Source organism: Diorhabda sublineata, chromosome 5 (genome assembly GCF_026230105.1).
Source record: "Diorhabda sublineata isolate icDioSubl1.1 chromosome 5, icDioSubl1.1, whole genome shotgun sequence".
Classification (NCBI taxonomy): Eukaryota; Metazoa; Arthropoda; class Insecta; order Coleoptera; family Chrysomelidae; genus Diorhabda; species Diorhabda sublineata.
Window position 1 is genome coordinate 28,275,428 of NC_079478.1, and position 21,880 is coordinate 28,297,307.

The window sequence follows — 21,880 nt, forward strand, 5'->3', positions numbered from 1 at the left end:
GCAACAAGAACTTGGTTACAAGCCACGATGACGGTATCATCGGCATAGTTTGCGATAGTGGCTTAGCCTAATATTGGCAATTCTGCTATATAAAGGAGGTATAGTGTTAATTGAAGAGCACTTCCTTGAGGTATACCAGATTATATATGACTTATAAAGGTGTATGCTTCCCATGATCTAACTTAGAAGAATCTCTCGGTAGGAGTATGCTGATTAAAAGTGGCATTTGTTTCTTAAGTATTGCTGTTAGCACTTTGTGCTACACCTTGGCACAAAGGGTTGGAAGGCATCGATAAATACCGCTGTGCAACACTTTTGAGCTTCTAGCACTTTTTTGCGATGTTGACTATTCTGTGGCCTCTTTAGTTTGTGCCGTATTGTTGTAGAAAGCCAAACTGATGATTGGGTATCAAATAAAAAAACTCTTTGAATGTATTTAAAGTTATTAGATCGCATCCCGGTGATTTTTTATTCTTTTGTATTTTTATTGCTTATTTGATCTTTGTAATCTTAAACTTAGTAATAGAAAGAAGAAAGTGTATGTTTTTCTTCTTAGGCCGAAATCAACCAAAGCTAACTTCCAACTAAAAACTATTGTTATTCTTGTTGTGTGATGTATAATTGTTGTGAAAAGGTAAATTAAAACATTACACTTAATCAAATAAAGCATTTCATTATTCAAGTTTTTCTAATGAAATTTTTGAGTGATTTTAATTTAGACACAAAAATTAATAAGATCTAAGATTTTTCGTATATTGATGGCCCAATATGTCAGCTGGTAAGTGGATACAGTTGGCAGATTATTCGTTTGGATATTTTTTACTATTTCTTTGCCTCGATGTTATTCTGGGTTATTATTCTGGACCCCCATTGAAGGTGCATCGCATTATTAGCGATGCCTCAGTGTACACGTCCAAGATGCTGTGTTATGTGAATGGAGTATTTTGATAACTTAAAGTAGCTTTCCTTTATCATTCGTGTTTGAAATAACAAAGTCATATTGTTGATTAAACAGACTAACTAACTAAAAGTTGCTTTTGCAATATTCCACACATGTGTACACATCCTCATTTTAAATATCCCAATAGTATTCACTAACATTTATTTTCTTTGATCCTTTGACTTTTTACTGTCATTTTCAACGATTAACACAGATTCATAAGAACTTGATTAATTAGTTTCAGTAGATTTTAATTATTAGTTTTTATTTGCTGGAATTTTTGGAAAGCTCTTAAAATACAGATTATAGATCCAAAAAGTTCAAATGCTTGAAGATACACTTGCTTTGTGTCCTAATACACCCCAATCTTCACCATTCGTAATGAAGAAATCAGCGTGAGAGAGATTGCTAACAAGCAACTTAATATCAATGTCAATGCTAAGTTGCATTGTAATATTTGGATAAGACTCAAATTGTCCGAATAGTGACAATCTTGTACATACCTGTTCAAGTCACAAAATTAAGTAAAAGTGAGGTAGGCTCATAATAAAATGAGAATCTTAATTATTTCATCAGAGCTTTGGTACATCATTACTTTGCGAAATGTCAAAGAGGAGTGTCTAAAAGACCACTGTTTACAATAATAAAGAAAATATTGAAAACATAATTAACATTCCCACAGGGGATTCGGGCACTGTCAGTGGGTGAGTGGCTCTATGCTTACTTAATTCGACGCTAAAACCATTGCTTTTGGGTGCTTTTATCCAGGGAACTAGTGCAGATCTACCACCCTCTAGCTAACCAGCTCACAAAGTGCCTTATTCATTCATTATAATACCATTTTTATCTCCGCGCTGTCTGTGCAGATATCCAAACTAATTTCCATTAGTAACAAATTGAGCCGCCATCAACCTCTTTGCTCTTTCATATTATGCCTGATGTAGCCAGCGTGTTAACCATATTTTAGTCTCATTCTTCTCTGCTAAGGAACTTCACTGTTGCAAATCTGTCAAGTAGTTACGTCCATGGGATCCTGTCAGGGATATTAGAATATATTACATTTTATCAATATTTCGTATTTCATGGAAAAGTGCCTAATACATAAATTATCTTCAGAGCTCAGCAGGTACTAAAAAATGCGTATTTCCTATTTTTGAAAAAGTTTGTTCAGTGACAAAATAAAGTATCACACAACTTCCATTTGATATTTCAGTGTTTGTGTCCGCCACCGCTAGAGGGTTGATGTAATTCACTTAAAAACCAGCCTCCAATTTGACCAGATATAAGTAAGTCTGGCTTTCCCTTATTTTCAATTTTCTGTAGAAACCTCTAGATAGAGAACGGTATACTTTCAAACTGACACTCTGTACACATACGTTGCGATTCCAACTTTAAGCATAATGAATATTAGTCATAAGCAATATTAATCAAACACATCTTCATCTCAAATATTATTTTCCCATTGAAAATATATTTATATTTGTGATATTACTTCGAGAAAAATGTATATTTTATTTCTTGAATATATAATACAAAAGCAATGCTACAAACACAAACTAAATAGGTGTGGATGGTAGGTGAGTTCGAATTTTTGTAAACAAAGCAAATACAGCCCGAGGACCGCATAACCTAACCTCACAAAGGTAAGCAAACAAAAAAGTAGAATGGATCGCGATGCGGCTTGGTATGGTGGTTGCAGCGTCGATTCTCAAGTAAGACAAAGAGAAAGGAAATGAACGTCGTCTCCTATCTGACAGGATGACAGGAAACGCTTTGTAATGGCGGCAAAACCAACACTCCGCTTCTCTCGCCATCTGCGTTCCGTTTTGTGAAGTAAACAATAACTACGAAGTTTCGATTGTGTCGAACGCGGCTATTTTTAGGGGAAACACAGAGTCGGAATTGAAGTTGATGGAAATTTTGTATGTATTCAGTATTTTTGAGTTGAAAATGGAGATAGCATTATTTCCATTACAATCAAAATAGAATGAAACTGGAATAAATTCATAAAATAAAGCTCAAGCAAAAAGTTTGAGATGCCAAATGGATTTTCAAAATACTCTCAAGTGTGTGTTTAATCCTGATTGATGTACTTTGAACGCGAATTATTTTAGTCCAATAAAATGTAAATTATACAGTGTAGAAACAATAACCTAAGAAATTGTGAAACACATCAAATTTCTATTATAAAAGTGCTCTTTTTCCACAATAATTTTATCATACAGAGCAAATTACGCAAGTGATCATAATTGATTTTTCGTATTTAACAACCTATGTATTTCTATATTTTGAAGCCTGTTTTACCAATTATATTTTAAATAATAGAAAATGAAGTTATTTCTCATTTCCTTCAAGAAATTGAATTTGTGAAATACCTGTAGCAGTTCAATAGTCATTAATATTACCAGTTTTTCGAACAGTTTTTTTCCGGAAAAATAAAGAACTTTGATATTTCAAAGGATCACCCTGTATAATTTTCGCTTTTGAAAATGCCTATACCTAAATGCCATAATTTTGAAGTTATAGCTACATTTGCGTTATCTACGCCGAAGTTAAAATAATAATTTAGGTGGATATAACTGCTACAGTAACAAATTTGATATTGTTGAAGTGTATTGAAATTCACAATGGATCGTTCAACTGAAAAAGAACGAATGATATTAGGATATGGTGATAGGCGTAGAAGTCAACAAGAAACGTGTAATCTAATGATGGAAAAATATTACAATCAAAACTATCCAAATTTTCTAGTAATGTTATGTTTTGCGATGTGGCTACTTTTCGTTTAAATGGAAACGTAAATTGGCATAATAGTAGAAACTGGTCACGTAACAATCCTCGTTGGATGCGTAAATCCCACACCCAAGATCTCGAAAACATGAATGTATGGGCTGGAACAATAGGCGACAGATTAAATGGTCCCTTTTTCATTGAAGGTAATTTAAATATTACAGTGTATTTAGATTTATTGAAAAATAGTATTATACCTGAATTGGTTAGGATATTTTCAAATCCAAGTAAGTATTTTCAATTACATTTAAGAAAAAATCCTTATTAGAAATTTTCAGACAGTAACGAAATCCCAAACGACAATATTTGGCTACAACAAGATGGTGCCCCACCTCACCATGCGTGTGTGGACTAGACTATTTCCTGTGGGGTCAAATCGTTTATAAAACACAGCCTGCGAATATTCAGGAATTAGAAGAAAGGATTACCACGGAGATAAGATGAATTGAGCAGTCAGGGATGTTGCAAAATGTACGAGTATTGCAAAGTTTTAAAAATCGCTTGGTTTGTTGTAATGAATTAAATAGACAACATTGTGAGCATCTGCTGTAATCGCCTTCACTGTATGTTTACCAAAATTCGTAATTTTTCTACTTCACATATGTGGATCGACTTCTAACATGGCACAAACATTTAAAAATTTCTCTTCAGTTGTTGTAGATTTTATGTACCATGATTTGGATGAATATTTTACTGCACCAGTTTCGTTAAACTTTTCACTAACTTACTGACAGTAGACCTTGTTACGAGATTTGTATTAGGACATAAATTATTAAAGAATACTCAAATTAAACGATTTATTCAATCGTAGCCATCTAAATGTACCTACAATACTTATTGTGGAGATACTGTAAATGTAGCTATAACTCCATACATAAAACTCACTCTATATAATTTGGATAATTTAGAAGTGATATAACAGTATAGAAGAAATATATAATATATTCGGTTGACGGAAGTTGAGTTTGTAAAACAAAGAGCTTTAAGTAAAAAATTTGAATGTGTTAGATGATCAAAGGACTGGATACTAAAAAGAAGGTAACTTTTTCGGGCAAATGAAAAAGTTGACAATGAAGTTTTCAGTGCTGATATTAGAAAAAGAGCAGTCGACATTTTTCTTTATTTCAACAATGTTAAACTCCAACATCTACTAGCCATATTAATGATCCAATCAAAGTATTAATATTTCAGTGATGTCGTTCCTAAAAGGCTGGACCTACTTTTCTGATGCACAATAACTATTTATAGCAATGACCATATCCATTGATAAATATCAGTCAAAATGGAGTAGATGCCTCGAGAGCTAATTTGATTGAGTAAATTTTTCTCATATCTGCATTACTTTCGACGGTGAACGCCCCTGTTGTTCCTGATGAGCGACATTTTCACCATCAAAATCCACAAAATACCGCGAAATATACGCTATCAGTAGTTTTCGTTTCCCGCTGTTTTACCGAAAAGTGTAAACTTTGTATTATATTGGCGAAACAAGCAGTATCAGAGCAGCACATCAGTTATTTTGCAGTTTAAGCAAAAAAACAGCTTTTGATATGCGCTGCCATATTTTAAACTAAAGCGTAGTAGGGGGAAAATGGAAAATTTGTTTGGGAAACACAATGATGATTGTTCCGCTTCTGATGAGTTTTATACATTTTCATTGAAAATTTACAGAATATTTTGAGAGAAGCTTGATAACAAATTGAATGTATACTTCACTTTTGAGTCTATACTTAATGCTCGTACCATACTTGTAACAAGAAAAATGATAAATTGTCATAAATAGTATTCGTGTGATGGATAAACATTTAATATATTACGAAGGATAAATGGACATATATTTTGAAAGTAAATAATCTTTTGAAATCTATGAATGGAAATACGATTACAGGATCATGGATACAAATAATGAGAAGGACAACCTGTTTAGATTAAGGTTACAGCTTCGTTGATGTCCTCTACCGAACAATGATGAAGTATGCTTCAATTTGAAAAATAAATAAATCATAGAGGACTAGATTTTGCAAAAACTCTTACATAATCAAAAAAAAATAAACCAATGCGTTTTAGTGGTTCAAGATCCAGTCTGTATTGGCGACTTCGGGTGGCATATAGAAAAGGTATGTGGCGCGTATGGCCAAAACAATGGGTGTCTTCAGGCCACATCTAATTTCATCAATGGTCCAATGTTTCCACTTAGGTGATTACAGAGAAACTCCATTCTCTTAACAATACATTCAACTACATTTTCAACATCTTTGGCATTAAAATTTCCTCGTAGACTTAGCGGCAAATCCTAATTCTTCCTCGATACGAAGGATCTGGTTGTAGTTAGCTAAACGTTCTGAACTTCAAGTTTCACCGGATCTATGGGAAACCATGGTACCCCAACTGTTAGCTTTGGCGAGATTATGGGCTTGGATATATTCCGTCACTATTTCAATTTGGTTCACCTTCAGGAGTAAGCAATTACAGGCCTTCTTTTCAATTGGATACGTTTGGATTGGTGGCGGTTAAATCATCACCGGCTATTTGAATCCCAGTGACTCCGATTATTTTCGTCCAAGCTGGCCAATCGTCTTGATCGAAGAGATTATCAATGAAAACAATTGGATAATCTTTAATAAACTCTTGGTAAAGCTCAAGAAGTTGATCGGGTATGATCCATTTGCTCTTGGCAAATGGGGTTTTTAAAGTCCAAGTCATATTTGCCTTCTTTGAAAAATTCAGACCTGCATACCAATTTCAATCTTTCCTGTGTATCCATCTTTTTCAATGGCAACCTTGATTAATTCAAGCTATCAATCGAGCAAAACATTTTATATATTCCTTAAATTACTTAGGACGAATAAATAGTCATTGAAAAATCAAAATACCCAAGTATCTTTTATCCGACATCATAGTTCATTATTGACTACTCTCTACACACATTCTTAAATTCAAACAATACCACATTGCTGTGGGCGATTCTTGATCATGCAGTTTCCTGGAATAATTAATTCATTATATGTGTGTTATTCAATATTCTGCTTCATGTACAAGTTTCATAACATTTCTAAGGATAATCTAAAGAGAGCCTATATGGACATAGATATTAAGTTAGAAATACAGGAGGAAATACCTTACAAGGTAAACATGGGATAGAACTTTTTAATGAAATAAATTCAAAGATATTTTTCCTGGAAAACTACCAACTGAAATAATGGATATTATAGTCAAGAATTATCTCATTTACCAAATTTTCCTCTCACATTAAGAATTCTCTCAGCCTTACCTTTGACTATGGCATCAGGCTAAAAAAGTCCCGTTATTTGATAATTTGAAAAATTACATAAGAAGTAATATGAAAAAATAAAGGCTTATAGATTTCGCCACCATCTTATACCCCTTATACTTCGAAATTCTAAACCTGAATAACTTAATACTTACAACCACACTGAATGATTTCGGAAACAATGTAACTAAAATATTTACAGATGGGTCCAAATAATAAAACAATGCTTATTATGATCCAACTAAATCCAGTTAAAACTGTTACTTTAATACTGACTCAAAATCAGTTTTAGAAGCTATCTAAATGTCCCCAATAAACATTTATTATCATGAACTGATTTTTGAAATAAAAAACTCATTGTATCAATTGAAAATTAATGATGAACGAATTATTCTCATTTGAGTAAAAGGAAAAGCTTGCAAATTAGGAGAGTACTCAAGTTGTTTCTGCAATCCAGACAATCCATAAGATTCCTAACCATATCAGCTAAGAACTTCTCGTAATGACCACAAACGACATGAAAGCGGTGGTTGGTCTTCTGATCAGTCCCATCCCCTTCAAATTGCACCTTAAGTCTATGGACAGGACAGAAGACGACAATTGCAGATTCTGCGAGCAAGCTGTGGAAATGGCAGAGTATCTACTCTCGAATGTACTGCAAAAAAGGCTTAAATACCTTGAAGCGGTAATACTAATGCCTAGGGTTGTGGAAAACTCTAAAACAATATCTTCCTTTGGGAGGAGTCTTCGTATTTAGAAAGCACAACAATAAGATGTAGAATTTTGTGCAAAATATTTTCTAGGTATTGGTTCATTGTGGCTGTAAAGCTAAATTAAAATATGAAAGATCCAAAAATAAAAAAACTAATATTATGTATCAAGTACCCTGTTTATACAGTACAGACATTTCAATATTTAGGAAATAGATTAAAAAGTCATCAATCAAAATACAGAAAATAAATCTGGTCATGAAACAATTTGAGTGAAATTTATAATTCTATTTTATAACTTTCATTGCATTTGTTAGTGATAATAATTAATGGCTGCTACTTATTTTTGAGATATTATAAATTAGGATATTGATATTTATGTTGAGTTGCAATTGTCTGTGTCAAATTTATATTTGTATAAAAATCGAAATAAGTCGAAATGTCAATATTTTTTCATGTCTTAAATACTAATTTACACACAGAAAAGAACCAAAATTAAGAAAACTTATCGACATATGCATATGCATATGCATATATTTACATATTATATGTGTTTGTCACGCTTTGACGCGTTATCAACTATGCGGGATATACTTATTCATAAATATAGCCCATATGTATGATAACGGAAATTTACGTGATTTTTCTTTTCAGTACAAAAATCTCGAAAAAGAAATTTGTTGTACACTTTTATTAGAAGGATAGCGGACAATTATAAAAATTGTAAAAGAATTTAATTAATTTTTAAATTAATAATCCCTGATTAATAAACAAATTAAATGATTTTCCAACTCTGGAACAGGCAGCATCTAATTGAGAAAATCACAGAGTTTATAAATCAAAACCATAAATTTTCATTGTTTGACCTGTGATTTAATAAAAGTCAGACAAATTTTAATAACGTACTATTAAATCAATTAGCTACACAAATAGATTAAAATATCTCATTAACGCACGTGTGAATTCAATAGAAAATCAAATAAAATACTGACTTCTATTGAAATGTATAGTAAAAAAAAATTCATTATATAACGACATAGAATTCTATAGCATTTATTACATTCCATAGTAGTATTTACTCTTTTTCTATTAGCGTCTGTCGCATTAGTTTTTCTAGAAAGACAGTAGAACGATTGTTTTTGGGATTACTCAACTTTAATACTATAGTCAGTTTGAGATTCTAGTTTTCTTGTTGTTTCACTTGACGTAAAGGTAAAAAGGAGTTTTTATTATGTGAAATTAAGTGAAATTTCATCATCAAAACAAGTATAAAAAATTTCGTCTAGCAGCTTAGTATTTTTCTCTCATATGGGTAGTAGATTTTATTTTGTAGATCTACACTTGACATGACATGATTGTAATTTAGGACAGGTAACGGCTTCATCACTGCGTTGTTAGTAACTTCCTGCATTCGCAAATTGTCTTAAATAAAATCTATTTCTTTCGTCTTTTCATTTTTCTACATGAATGCCGTAATGCCGTTTCTTGAAAATCACATGTAATTTATTATCGTTGAGTTCCTTGTTTAATGTATTAATAAGGCAAGTATTTCAATTGTAATATAAGTTATATATATATATATATATATATATATATATATATATATATATATATATATATATATATATATATATATATATATATATATATATATATATATATATATATATATGCCATATATATATATATATATATATATATATATATATATATATATGGCATTAATAGTATATCGTGCAACAAGTGGGAAAAGTTCAAGTTTCCAACATGTTGCACACTATACTTTTTCCACAACTGCACAAATTGAAAGAATAAAAGTAATGGAACTTAATTTTTATTTTATGATTAGTAAAACCAAAATAATACTAAAGTATCCTCTTAGCTGTTAATTAATATTTAATTATTAGCAACGTTAATTTTATTTTTAACAGACGTATCCTTCTGCCACGGTACTCCATGGCACTTTAAAGTTAATATGTCCCCTCCTGCATTTACTAAAATTGTTGCCGAAGAACGTCTGAGTCCCCTCCTGCATTTACTAAAATTGTTGCCGAAGAACGTCTGAAGCAATAACCTGTGTATAGATGGAGGTTTTCTAATTTTCAAAAAATTGCAATTATCTTAGCCATACTACCGAATTTGTTTATGCCAACTTCCTTTCTAGTACAATTTCCGTGTTGGTAATTTAAAAAGAAATGTTTTTCTGGCAAATCAATCGATCGAAGAGCAGCATATTTTTTATAAATTTCGTAAAATTCTTTCGTTGCAGTAAACGTTCTTGGCTTCTTTGTTTTCGTGTTATCTAATTTCATAAGTAAAGCTGAATTTAAATCCTCAAAATTATCTAAATATTAAAATTTCACAAAAAAATTCTTTCCAACCCAGAATATTGAACTCGGGACTACTGAGTTCCAAGCGGACACACTATTATCCACTGCACCATTAACCATTGATTTGAATGTATTAGTTAAAAGTACAAATATCTATCTACCATAATTTGAAATAGAATTTGTAATGATTATTAGATTAGAAAAAATAAAATTGAATTCCAAAAATAGTTCCTTCTAAATAAATTTTCTTTTATTAGTAGATATTCCTTGTCTGGAGCTTCGTTTAAAAATCTCTGCAATTGGTCTCTGTAATTATAGAACTTTCTTTTCAAAAATAAACGTAATTTATGATACGTGGATATATCAATGTTATTTTATATTCTGATAATTCTTCGCAACATTGAATATTGTGGCCAAAGTGTAGACGCCTTTAAAGTTTCCGACAAATCTTCAAAGTATACCAAAAATAAAGTTTCCGAAAAAGACCTTTTTTAAAAACTTATATAATCTGACAGTTGTGTTATTTATTTGAAGCCCACACCACATATAAATGTATTTGGTGTGGGCAAAGTGCCATGAGAAATAATATTTCTCACTGTGTGAGCAATATGTGGTTTTGAAATTAATTAGGTATGAGAAATACGTCACTTTTCATAGCAGTTGAAAAAAAAATTATTTTGCAATAACTTTCCTACTATTTTCTCTGTGTGTCTTTTGTCAGCAGGTTTTTTCATTGTGCTAGCAAAAACGTGAAACCTAATCTTATTTCAGATTACGAAAGCATGACAGATAAATCATAACCTCTCTTATCACATTTATTCTCAATATTGGTGTTTTGGCAATGGAATATAACAAAAAGTATTTTGTAACTTCTCTAAATACAGTAAGCTAGTCAGTAAAAAATTTGTATGATCGATTTTATTATAAGATATGAAGTATGAAGTTCTGATCACTTATGAGCTCAAAATTATACAGAGAACAGCATCGCAGACATGAAATTGATTGTTGACAGATAGACCATCGAGCAAACTTCTGATGTGAACACCCTCTATGGCGTTTACCTTTTTAAATATTTCAACAATCCATCAAGCTAACCGTTGGTCAACCCTTCACCGTTAACGTCAAAAGCAGAAACGACAAACGTCTATCCATATGCATCTGGCCACATGTAAATACATATTAATAACAGCACCAGATTAATGAGCGAATAGAGCGAATAGTTAAATATCGAGCGCACGGTCTCTCTCTACTAATAGGGCCTTAATTGAGCCCTATCTGGTTATCGCTAGACTATCTACTAGTTATATATCGGGTGACTGTAACTGCACTGAATGATTGTAAAGTTCTAATCAATTCATGATGAGTGTGCTCATTAAAATAAAAAAAATATGCATATTTTTTGAGATTATATATAAAATGGAATTTAGAACGAATATGGAACTGATAAATGACATAATAATTCGAGATTCCACTGCTTTATTCAGCAGCTATCTGCTGTTTTTTTGATGATATTTATTTTAAATGAATTTCGAGTGAATATGAAATGAATTTAGTTCGGGAGTGGTCAATGTTGCCGTATGCAATTATAGGACTAAAGATAAAACAGTGGTATTCTTATATATTTTAAGTCGCTGAATCCAAATATACACTGCGTTTTTGCGAAAAACTGGTACGTTCTGTTTAAATCGCAATTGTTTAAACAAATTATGAACAAATAGTTTTTTTGGTTGAAACAATTTTTTTTATAGAAATATGGTCCATTTTGAGAAGATAAAGTCTCTTGTCATTTTTCTGCTTAATGCATATTTAAAGATTTATAAATCGTTAAAAGTCGAAAAATCGACAAAATGACAACTTTCGATGTTAATAACTTTTCACCAACTGAACATTTTTTAAAATTGAAAAATCGTAAGTGCTTACTTTTCGAAACTTACTCTACAAATTAGTATACCTCGATATTAGTGTAGGTCCGGCGTTTAGCCCTTATCGCGATTGGCAATTAAGCGCTTTTCTTAACTTTGCAGCACGTCGCGATAAGCCTCGATCACCGCCGAACGCAGGCGGCTCTGTTCTGGTGCAGCATTTATAACATAGAAAATATCACTTTATTACATAATTTCTCTAATTACAAAACCAAATAAATTACAACCTGAATTATTGTAACCGAACGCATAAAATGAAGTATTAGTGTCATTTTAGGTATCTCAGAGGAATTTATAAATCGTAGTGTAGAATTATCTGAACAGTACCTCACTAAAGTTTAAAGAAAAATACCGTATGTATTTTTGACTAGATCTGTTTTTGGAATTATCACGACCAAAAATGTGATGAATTACCTACTACTTCAGCAGCTACCAAATTACATATACTTAGAGCTTTCTACGTAATATATCAACAAGTTAATTGTTTAAATAACAGCATATCAGCCCAATTTACAATCATTATAAATTCTAGTTTTGGCCATCTTTCGACAGTATTTTGTCGATAGCTAATCAGATTGAGTCACCTGTTATATGTACTCATAATAGAAGCTTTGCTGCTTTCTGTTTGATGCTAAATTTGTTAACATAAGATTGGCTCTCTGCCTATATTATTGATGCTATTTTGTGTACTAGTATCAATTTGCAAAATGTTTGATTTGATATTACAAGGATATTCAACCACATCGTACTCAATGTTTGTAAGTTTTTCTGTTTCTCCTTTGTCCATGAATTCTAGACTAAATGCTATTGGAATGAAAATTGTAAGTTTTTTCTTTAGAAAATGAAAGTTTTAAGCAACATTTTGCTACCAGCTTGTCACTTGTCCGAGACAGATTAAAATCGTACTCATTTGCTCAGTTGATTTATGCCGTGGAGAACTGTAATTTAATTTTAATATGCGTGACAATTATCAATTTTACCTTTAACCGTATTAGAGGATATCCACTGGAACATTAACTGTTATTTTTGAAGCGCTTGTGCAACAGCATCCAAGCAGATTTTCACGTCGAGCTCTAGCTAAATTAAATTTTCCACTCAAATTACCACACACTTCTGTCAATGATTGTTACACTTGCTGTTTGATTATCTATGTTGGATTAATTTAATAAAATTTAACTTTATTTTATTCATAAACGAACATAGCAAATATGCTGTTTTAATTTTGTTGTATGAAACATTAAATAATAATAAAATAAAAGTATTTTGATTACATTTTTCATCCATTTTTCAAAGAACGTGAAAAGAACTATCCACAAAATTATCAAGGTATTAGCTTGATGAGTGCAGTACAAAAACTTTTCATAAATTTTTAGATGAAGAAGTGATGTTATCTGGTATCTCTGAGGAACAGCACGGAGTCAGAAAGAACAGGTCTGCTATAGATGCTATTTTTGTGATCCGCCAAATTACGCAAAAGGCTATAGGCTATCGATCTCACCTAAGCATTTGATTGGGTACGATTGAGGGATATAACAGCTCTATTGAAGAGAAGAAAGATTCTCTCCAGCATAATAAAAGTAATCAAAGACCTGAACATCGATAATTACACATATATCAGAATGGAAAATAAACTAAGCAGTAGAATGGATGAGATTATAAACGAAGTAAAGCGAGCTGGAAAGGGATGCCAGATGGGAAACAAAGAAATGAAAATAGTATATTGTATTGATGATTATACTGATCATCTCAGAAAACGAAGAGAGCTAACGAAGGCTATAGTATAGGTTTGAACAAATAGCGAAAGCTTTTAACATGCAAATATCCCTGAAGAAAACCAAATCGTTTACAGTATGCAGAGAACCGAGAAGATGTAAGCTCGCAACATATAACCAGAGTGTAGAACAAATGAGATCATTTAAATATCTAGGAGCGAACATTATAAATAATAGAAATCTAACGAATGAAGTGAGGGCTCAAAAGCGTCTTAACATCAGGGTACCTGAGAGATTTGATTTGGCGGAATAAAAATATGACTACCAGGTGCAAAGTCAGTGTACAAGACCTGTGTGAGACCAGTAATGACATACTTGATAGAAACCAGAGCAGAGACACCATAACTAACAAGGATATGTGACATCCAGGATGTAGTAGAAGAGAATGGAGAGACCACGTGGACAGAATGTCAGATGACAGGTTGGCAAAAATTGTAAAGGAAGAATAGAGAATAGAATTGTAAACCGAATACATCCCGACTAACCACCTACAAGTTGGTGTAAAAGCTGGTCTTCATTATCCCAGTTGCAGCTAGGCAAACGTTGATGCAAACACAGGTCGATGAAGAAGAAGAAGAAGAAGAAGATTAAATAATAGAACGTAAGAATTGTTACATAAAAGTATCACTAAAAAAATATGTCTGAAATTAGGTTTGTATCAATTAACTGTATAAATAATTTTCAAATATTGTCGAATATAATCTTAATGCAAAATTTCGAAGTGAACGAAAAATGTTTTTAAACCGTGCTGCCAATGTCATACGATCTTTATCAATATTTGCCAGATTCCGTCTTGGCGAACCTTTGTTGTTTGGTGATTATCTATTATATTGAAAATAATTGACTGATCGTTAGAACGCCCAAAATACTTAAAAAATACAAGTTATACAATATTCGTGAGTCCTATTTAATTACACTACGAGGATGGTGTGAAACATTTCCAATCTACTATAAAAACATAATCTTTATCATTTTCCTTTTAAGTATACACACTTTTTTAGCGACACTCTAACCTTCCTATAATTAGGCGGTCACGTATGCGATAAAGTCTCGTCTGATGAAAATCTGTCTGTTTTGAACAGTTTAAATCAATGTTTCCCAACCTTTTTTGTACTATATCCCACTAAATCCCTTTCAAAATTCTTTTGTAATTCCCTATGTAACATTTGCATAATTTATAATATTAACGAATTGAATTTTTCATTTAAGCAAATCAAATGAAAGGTTTTGAGAAGAAATCACAGGAAAACTGTTAACGAAATACTATACGTAAAAATATATATAATGAAAAACTCATTTTTTCTATAATAATTAAATATTTTAAACTTAGTAGGATCCTTGCGTTTGCTCCTTGCTGCACAGATATTTTATGTTGTTTCAATTTAGTTAGCTCAAGTCTCAAGTCTCCTCGTTCCATTATATCCAGACGATTATTTATCGGTAAATCATTTACAGCACTGAATCCATAATAAGCTAAATATAAAGATGGAAACGGCAACAATAATTTTCATCTACGTTTGGTCAAATTTGGGTATTTGATATCTGTTTTCTCACAAAGCCAAGCTGACTCAACTGGTTCAGAGCGGAGGTGCCCCTGCGAGCTTTTTTTTTTGGAAGGCTTCATCGGTAAACAGACACTTTACGAGTCGCCTCAGCTTACTATCTTCTTTAATTGAAGTTCTTGGATTCAGATGTGAACAACTGCGTTGTTTAGCAAGATTTTAAAGCGTTTGTGGGTCCACACGGAGCCTGCCGTGTGCCGCAGGGAGATTAACTTGACGACGCCAAAAACCCATATTTTGGTATCATCAAACGAATTTATAATATTTATTGGCCGCAAATATTTGAGAATTTACTTTTATCTTTCAATTTTAGCCCCATAATCTAGTATTGCATTTGATAGCCCAGAGCAATAGGGTTAAGCTTATGCTCAGTGCATTTTCGAATTGCCTTCCTATATAGCATGAGCACCACGTTAAGAAACACAAGACGATTCACTTAGAATACTTATATAGTGTACGCGTTCAATTTATTGTCGTTTATAATCACAATTCATTCTTCTCATTATAATTTTTATAATTAGTTAACACGTTCTAATTGGCGAAATTACACTATGAAATATCGATATACAATACAAAAGAACAAAGGATTTTGGTTAACATGGTTCTTACACATAAACCTTCATAATTTGTTTTCAGAATTGCGTTAAGAAGAGGGTTAACAGAGCACATAAAATTTCCATTAAACGTTGTTAGAATATTCCATTGTTTTATATTTATATATTAATTAATTTCTAACAGCTTTACCTACTAGGTATTTATTATTGCAAATTAGTTACATAGTTCGGACCGGGTTAAGTCACACGACCATAAGGTTGATCTGTTAGGGTGCTAATATTAATAGAAGTGAACCGTTAATCAATGTACACAATGGAATACCCAAAATTTAATCAAATATGGGTCAATAATTTAATATATAGGATGTGAATATTTGAAGGACGCTCTGTTGTGATTTTACGTCAAAATATGAAAATTGGGTTTGTTGGTTCAATATATGATATTGAATAATTGATGATGGATTTAACACGTTGAGCCCAACCAAAATTGAAAAACTTTTCCCTGGTTCCAAAATTTTTTTGTGTCTTCCAAGGAAAAATAGAAAAAAAATTTATTTGGAATAAAAAGGGCGAAAAAATTGTAGTATATTATTGTGCCACTGATTTGGACCAATAACGATGCCTCGCCGCGGTTACGCCCGGGATGTTCATATGCTAATCACGCACTGATCATTGTTTTGGTGTGCTAATTATCTTCGATAAATAGAGTTGAGCTTATGATGTTCAATAACCATTTCGTAATTAATAATTAAATATGTGAAATTTGTTATATAGATGGTTCCGATAACAGTTTTTGATTAAAAAAAATCAAAGTTATACTAGCACGTATAGCTTTTTGTAATTGACGAAATGACAAATTTTATTCATATGAAATTCTGACTCATGTTCCCACAATACCTAATCATATTTATTACATTTATATATCATTGAAAAATGTTTATTGCACACACATCTTCGTATAAATAAGGTAAGCTTTTGAGAAGCGGTTATAATTAGTTTTGCAATCAGGGCATGCCGCAAAGCACCTGAGTTCCATTATATTGTCTCTGTCCCTTTAGATGTAGATCGTTCGGTGTCTCCAGGAATGCAAAAGGTCTTTGTGTACTTATTTCGAAATATGTTGTGTAAATACCACCCAATTTGATGAAGTTGGCTCAAGGATATATAAAATTCTCTAAAATTTAGATATTAACAAGCGTAAATTACCTAATATTAATTAAAATACTTTTCGTGACTATTTATATTAGAAGGAGTAGAGGAAAGTCATTGTTAAATATTAATTCTTTGTTTATAGAAAATAAAATTATAACATAAATCATACCATAAGCACTTTCGATGATTATATCGTAGTTTCCGCGACGTTTCTGATGTTATCTGTCAAATTTTTGTTCTTATACTCATATCAATAGAATTTTGTTACGCTTAAAACAGCTCTTAAGAAACCGAAAACTTACGGATGATTTCAAATATTCGAGACCCTAATTTACTGAAACTTTCATGCAACGATTTGCATAAAAATTTCACATTTGAGAAACTATCCGCTATTTAATGAATGTTTGGACATCTTCAAGCATTACTCAAGTGAATTTTTCCGTCGATGTGTCACAGTCGGAACAATAGATTTCATCTGAAGAACTTGTTTCCAGAAAAAGACTGATATACCGATTTGTTAACACGTTTCAGTGCTACGTGGTTGGAATAAGCTGTGCCATTATAATTTGTTTATGGGCCTATTCTATTTGGTTGCAGCAGTTAAATATTGAAAATCTAGCTCCCAACTACAGAGGTGGTCTGCAAGCATGAAACATTCGTCTGGACCTACTAAAGTGGGGCATAGCACGTCGGGAAAGTATTACTGTCCCGACTATAGACGGTCGTAGCAGGAAAGTGGTTAATCCCGATCTCAAAGAAAAATGACCGTATTTATTAGAGAACAGATTTTGTTACATGAAGACAATGCACCTGTCCATTCATCCGCCATTGTTGCTGAAAAATTAGCCGAGCTACGTTACGACATATTCCATCCATCAGATTCATCTGATCTGGCTCTCTTCCATTACGTTTTGTTCCCAAAACAAACAATAATGACTTGGTTAAATCTACAACTATAGATAACGGTTACTTTGAGGATATTGGAAGTAAAAATCTACAAAATCCCCAAGTTTTAATGTAAAGCTGTATACTATTCATAATAAAACTCGTATCTTGCATTTAAAATTGCATGATTTGTTGAAGAAAACATTTAGAATAGTTTTGATATCAGTGTTAAAGATATTTTCGATAGTAATGTGAATATTTATTAATCAACTTGGTAAAAATCAGCTCTCATGTTAAAACACGAACTTAAAACTTTATGAAATCTCGAAACAACTGTATATGTGTAAATATAAGATACGGCGCTCTTTGATAAACTATATTTTGCATTATACAAATCCACTAACAATTACAAGAAATTACATAAGAGGCGACAAGAATTTTTAACTATTGCAAAGTTTCGTCCTCAAAAATTGATGATAGACGTACCAGAAAACTTCTTTGTGGATGTGGATGATGACGATTATGCTGTAAGGTTGGATGAAAAAAATATTGACACAATTAATGTTCCTGAGATTAACAACCCAAACGGAAGTTATAAATAATTTAAAGAACATGATTCAAAGTTCATGGACTCAAGATTATTAAGTTTATATCTTCAATTATTATAATTCTACTAATATGTTTTTGTTTTGTTGATTTCTTTAATATAATTAATCGTATTTTGTTTTGGTAATTTTGTGACGTTAATTTTATTAAAAAATAATAGAAATGGAAATAGAACTGATTTTGGAACCGCTGCTGTCATTCAATAATTTCTAAATGTAATTTGCTAAGTATGAGAAGGCGTAAAAAATCATGAAATTCGTGTGATGTAATTTATGGATGACCCCTTAGCAGTTTTTAAAAGTTTGAAGGAAGGTGTTCTTTCAATCTTTGCATACGCTTAAACCAATTCTTCAAACATCTTTTCCACTGTGTGGAGTCATCACTGAGGTGATGAAAATCACTGTCCACACATCTTTGGTTTGGCAGTGAGGCACGAGAAGAAGTTATTAGGGGATAAATAGGGTGAATATGGACAATGAGGCATCAACTCGATGTTTTTCTCTTTAAAATATTCATTTGTACTACTCTATTGGAGATGGCATGCGGAATTCATTTGGAACATATATTTCCCACACCTAATTGTTCATGTAAAAACGATTGAACTGCGACACACAGATTTCTTTAATCATGCCGAGCCCAGCTTCGATGTTTCTCGGAATATAAAAACAATTTTGAACGACCTTCTCGAAATTTGTCACTGACGGACGCACGACTACGACAAAATTTTGCATTTTACATAATTGTAAACAGTCTTCTATTGTGCTTTATTAGCATAAGTTGCACGAAATTTTATGGATTGTTGTTGAATAAGATTTTTTTGAATCATAAGAATTATCCAAGGTAAGCCTTTACCGGTGATTTTCAATTCTAACAAACTTGCTTCTTTCTAACATTTACGTCTGACAGCCGTTTCGGCAACTAAATTATCGTCTTCAGAGACTGAAGGTAAACTGTTTACTTACTGTCTCTGAAGACTATAACTTGGTTATAGAAACATGCGTCAGATAGTGTAATTGTGAGTAGTAGTGTAAAAAGTGTGTTTACAAAAATTCCATTCCAAATTTAACTCCACCTATTGTTCGATTGTAAACACTGGAACCCCAGTAATGCAGTTAAAACAGTGATATATGGTGAAATACCCACCGAAAAACGTATTCATAAATATTGTTACAAATATCTAGACGTAGACAAAAGTAAACGTGAAATAATTCCGAAAATGTAACGCGATACATTTTAGAATGAAATTCTGTGATTATTTTTAAAAATTTCTATGAATTGGAATCATGAAATTTTACTCTCAGAAATAAATAAAATTAGTGAGTTGTCAGTCAAAATACTAAATACTTGAATCGTCTCAATCGAACTTAAACTTCGTCTGAATTCAAAATTATACAAAGAAACAAAGCTTATTGCAATCTTTACTGAAAGCTCTATTTAATGAGACAGTTCTAATTAATACAATGTCTACAATAACTTAAGAGCTGTAGAGCTCGTCGTTATTTTCAGTTATTGATCGGTACATAATATTTCATTCTAAAAGTAAATAAGATTTGATATAAAAATCAGTTTTCCTTAAGTAACTTTTTTAAAAAACTTTCTCTACTTGCTCGTTTTCACAAAAGTATTAAATTTCATGAACATTTTCATTTAAAATTTCGCTAAAACGCACCTTTGTCCTTTTTATAAAAATGGTTCTGTCAATGTTATTTGGAGACTTTTATAGTACGAGGTGTGTTAGGTGAATGGTAGGGTAAGGTAAGACGGGGTACGTAACTTTTAGAGGTGAATAAAATAGTAAAAACTCAGATTCATGAAATATCCATTGAGATGTAATCGTACATGAGGAGTGAAAAAATTTCACTTTAAAAATACACCTTCTTAAAGGTATTATCAAAAATATTTCTCCGTTTACAGAACAAAAATTTATCTTAACCTACTTGGACGGGCAAAATGGGGTTTCCAGTGGAGTAAAATGTAGTAAATGAAGTATATTTTTCCCTTGCTTCTCCGCCCATTGAAATGCAAATATTCTCAGATCATAAGAGGTTAGCCAGAACAGACTTTCTTCCATTGTAAATAAATAATCGATCAATAGATTTTCTTCCTCTGCGCCTAAAAATTAGTGCGATTAGGTCAAGGTTCTTAACTAAAATAGAGCTACTATTTTGTGAAGAAATTATACCAGCTGTGCCTACTTTCAATACATCATCAATTTATTCGTCTTTTTGTGTTTACACGACGTTCTAAAGTAGATTGCGGCACTGCAGTCTGCTGCTCTTTTAAAGCTCAGTTTACTGTTCATAACAACATCCACAGAATTTTTTATCAGCTCAGGGCTCCATTCCCTTTTATATGTCCAAATGTTCCCTTATAGGTAGTCTCGCCCTAAAAAAATAAAATACTACAGTAAAGAATGAAATGATGAAATGGTAAACATTCGGCACAAAAATACATATACGGGACAAACTTTTCACTAAAACTGGACCCACCTATTGAAAGCTTTTTTCACTATACCCTAGAACTAATAGTAGGGTAGTAATTTCACGCTAAGCTACTGCAGTTACAAGGTGTTGTCGTACAACAGAACCCACATCCTAGTCTTAGCAAGCATTTCGTTTCTCGTATAATGCGGCGTTCACAGTACGACCCTGAATTCCTGATATGATTCCATCGTTGCGGAATAAGACGACCCACTTAGAATCCGTAACAATCTGGTAGCACCAAGTCGCTTTCCTTGTTCAAAGAAAGGATGGATCTAGATCAAATATAGTAATGAAGTTTCCAACTGTTTGCTATCTTTATATCTATTTTTTGTTGTTTTTATTATCCTATTCATGACAATTGTAAATAGAAATGGACCAAGGCTATCTCCCTGCTTCAATCCCATCTCCATCCTAAACTCCTTCGATCTTCTTCCATCTATTGGAATTTCCCCTCCTACATTTTTATACATTCCTTTTATTATCTCTTTTATTTTTCTAGGGATTCCTATTTTTCATACTATCCCATACCATTTTCTATCTATTGAATCAACTGCAGCTTCCAAATCGATAAATGTGATATGTAATTATTCTCACTGCTCTAATTTCCTTTCTATTAAGCTCCTTACTATGTATATGTTATCTATCATTAATTTGTTTCCCTTTTCTATACATACTTTAGTCCTTATCTATTTCATCATCAACGTATTCACTTATATTCATCTCAATAATTCTCGTATGTTCTCAAAACAACTACCGTTGAATACTTTTCTTGTAGTTTTCGTATAATCGGTCATCTCCTTTTTATGCACTGGTAGCAGTTGATTTTCTTCCCAGTTTCTGAGTATTCTATTTGTGTTCCATGGTAAATTGAGTATCTCTAATATACATCCCTCTCCTGTTTGT

At 32.1% G+C, this 21,880-nt stretch overlaps 1 pseudogene; it reads right to left on the minus strand.

Moving 5' to 3' along the window:
- Window positions 1-6,078: 6,078 nt before the first annotated feature.
- The window catches only part of LOC130444702 (enolase-like), a 33,493-nt pseudogene continuing 17,691 nt past the window's right edge, over window positions 6,079-21,880 (minus strand).